We start from the raw sequence: 3,536 nt of genomic DNA on the forward strand, positions 1-3,536 counted from the left end.
ACAGAGCTTCAGCTCTATGCCGCCAACCAATATGACGAGGGCTTTTCCTTTGCTATAGAACAGGTCAAGCTTCTTTTTCCAGATCTCGATGCTAAGCGCCTTGGCGAAGCTGATGCAATGAATCAAATTGTTGACGGCAAGCTCGTTCCCTATGTTCCTCCTCAGTGAATGATCTCTTTTGTAATGATCTTGTTTTTGCCCTTCAGTGGCTTTTTTGTAACTATCTTGTATGCCCTTTGTGGCTTTAAACAATTTGCCCTTTGTTGGGTCCTTTATTAATTTCTTCATTCGCCCTTAAGTTTTTTCTTCATAACTTCGCGGATGAATTTTGCATTACGTTGTGAGGTAACGCCTTCTGTCATTCTTACCTTGGAAACTTTGTTCCTACACCAGTTATATCTTCAATATTCTATAATAATTGTGAATCGATAGAAAATAACTTTATACCTGTTGTCATTTGGCGTTATAATGACTCGCCTTGCTTTGGTTGTGTGCAAGCTTCTTCTGGCGGTGTTGATAATCTCGCCTTTCTTTGCTGTACCTTTTTCTGACGCACCCAACTCGTAAGACTTACAGGTAGCGCCAAGGCCTTGCAACCTTGTTTGATTTTTATTTTTCTGACGTACCCAACTCGTAAGACTTACAGGTAACGCCAAGGCCTTGCAACCTTGTTTAATTTTTCTTTTTCTGACGTACCCAACTCGTAAGACTTACAGGTAACGCCAAGGCCTTGCAACCTTGTTTGATTTTTCTTTTTCTGACGTACCCAACTCGTAAGACTTACAGGTAACGCCAAGGCCTTGCAACCTTGTTTGATTTTTCTTTTTCTGACGTACCCAACTCGTAAGACTTACAGGTAACGCCAAGGCCTTGCAACCTTGTTTAATTTTTCTTTTTCTGACGTACCCAACTCATAAGACTTACAGGTAACGCCAAGGCCTTGCAACCTTGTTTGATTTTTCTTTTTCTGACGTACCCAACTCGTAAGACTTACAGGTAACGCCAAGGCCTTGCAACCTTGTTTGATTTTTCTTTTTCTGACGTACCCAACTCGTAAGACTTACAGGTAACGCCAAGGCCTTGCAACCTTGTTTGATTTTTCTTTTTCTGACGTACCCAACTCGTAAGACTTACAGGTAACGCCAAGGCCTTGCAACCTTGTTTGATTTTTCTTTTTCTGACGTACCCAACTCGTAAGACTTACAGGTAACGCCAAGGCCTTGCAACCTTGTTTGATTTTTCTTTTTCTGACGTACCCAACTCGTAAGACTTACAGGTAACGCCAAGGCCTTGCAACCTTGTTTGATTTTTCTTTTTCTGACGTACCCAACTCGTAAGACTTACAGGTAACGCCAAGGCCTTGCAACCTTGTTTGATTTTTCTTTTTCTGACGTACCCAACTCGTAAGACTTACAGGTAACGCCAAGGCCTTGTAACCTTGTTTGATTTTTCTTTTTCTGACGTACCCAACTCGTAAGACTTACAGGTAACGCCAAGGCCTTGCAACCTTGTTTGATTTTTCTTTTTCTGACGTACCCAACTCGTAAGACTTACAGGTAACGCCAAGGCCTTGCAACCTTGTTTAATTTTTCTTTTTCTGACGTACCCAACTCGTAAGACTTACAGGTAACGCCAAGGCCTTGCAACCTTGTTTGATTTTTCTTTTTCTGACGTACCCAACTCGTAAGACTTACAGGTAACGCCAAGGCCTTGCAACCTTGTTTGATTTTTCTTTTTCTGACGTACCCAACTCGTAAGACTTACAGGTAACGCCAAGGCCTTGCAACCTTGTTTGATTTTTCTTTTTCTGACGTACCCAACTCGTAAGACTTACAGGTAACACCAAGGTCTTGCAACCTTGTTTAATTTTTCTTTTTCTGACGTACCCAACTCGTAAGACTTACAGGTAACGCCAAGGCCTTGCAACCTTGTTTTATGGTTCAGCGCTCACATCTGAGTTGATCTTTAATAAAGATTCAGAGCTCAAGTTTGAGATAACCATTTTTGTTGGTTTAGAGCCCGCAACTTAATCATGATTGCTGCAAATAAGCTTTGATACATTAGAAGTTCAACAATAATAATATATGAAAAATAAAACAAACGAAAATGATGCCGCCATGGGCGGTTTGTTGCGGCGCTCCTCGCCTAGCAAGAAAACCAATTATGTTTTGGCGTGGCGAGACTGAGTTCCTTTGCGGTAGTCATTGCGGAATATGCCTCAACCTGAAATATTAGTTGGCGGCTTCTATCTAGCTGAGTGATAATTACTGAATTTTCATGTTAATTTTCCACATTTGTTTGTTGCCCTGCGCATGTGATTAACATCAATGAATCAAAATAGAAATCATAGATGAATAAACTAAATTTCCTAATCAAGATAAATTTCAAAGAAGTTGACATTATAGCAAGTGCTTCAAGTATATGCAAAAAACACGTCGGCTAATAATAAGTCTCCTATACTCCATTAGTTATTGAAACTTTGCATGTATGATTAATTTTAATTAATCGATACCGAAACAAATAAAAAATGTGATACGTAGAGAAAGCATATTCATGTTAGTTATAAGTAAAAAGCAAAATACTTTGTAAGAAGAATTCTGATTTAGTTCTTAACCGAAAAAATGTAGAAACATATGAAAAATTTTATACTTTCTCTGTTGGTTATATTTGTCTTGGTCATTTTAATTTAAAGTGTTGACTTACTTATCAGAGTTGAAGTTCTTTCATGCAAAAGTTCTTTCATGTTTGAAATGTTTACATGAGGTCTTAAGAAAGTTAGTTCATACAATCACACAAAATATTTTATCGTGTGCTAGAATAATTTATAGCAGGATTAAAGATATCACATATCAAATAAGCACAAACAGTTTTGAACCAAACAGAACAGCGATTCTTGAATTTAGATCTTGTAAAGTGGTACACCAAAAGAAAAACAAGTCTCATTCTAGTGATTGTTAACCTTGAAATACATAAGTACCGATGTTCTTTTCTTTTACTCATTGATGAGATTATTATTATTATTATTATTATAGATGGCCATAGAATGTGATTCATGAACTATAAATTAACCATGTTAATAAAACTGATAACATATATATACACAAATAATATATTATCACAATAGAGAGAGCGAGAACTATATGATTAAATTGTAAGTTAGAGGAAAAGAACGTTAACACCTGGATCGGGAGTCGCCTAGCAAGAAAAACAATTCTACGGCGAGATGACGATGTTGGACGGTAAGTCGTTGTGGCGCCAGTTCGGCGAGTTGGAGAATTTAGATTCACATCGACTACGGCGACATCATTTCACTTCAGACGTGACGGATCTGATCTTCGAAGTTGTATTTGACCTTTTCTTATTCCAAGCTTTATCAAATAGTATTTGTCCACAGATAAAATATAATCAGCTTGTACAATAACCAGGTGCAGAGCTTGTATGGATATCACTTGGATAATGAACTGATGTTGTTTTTATTTATGTGTTCAATTCTCATAGTTGCATAATTTCGCTGATAGTGACGTCCATATTTGAAA

Source organism: Trifolium pratense, linkage group LG1, assembly GCF_020283565.1.
Source record: "Trifolium pratense cultivar HEN17-A07 linkage group LG1, ARS_RC_1.1, whole genome shotgun sequence".
NCBI classification, from domain to species: domain Eukaryota; kingdom Viridiplantae; phylum Streptophyta; class Magnoliopsida; order Fabales; family Fabaceae; genus Trifolium; species Trifolium pratense.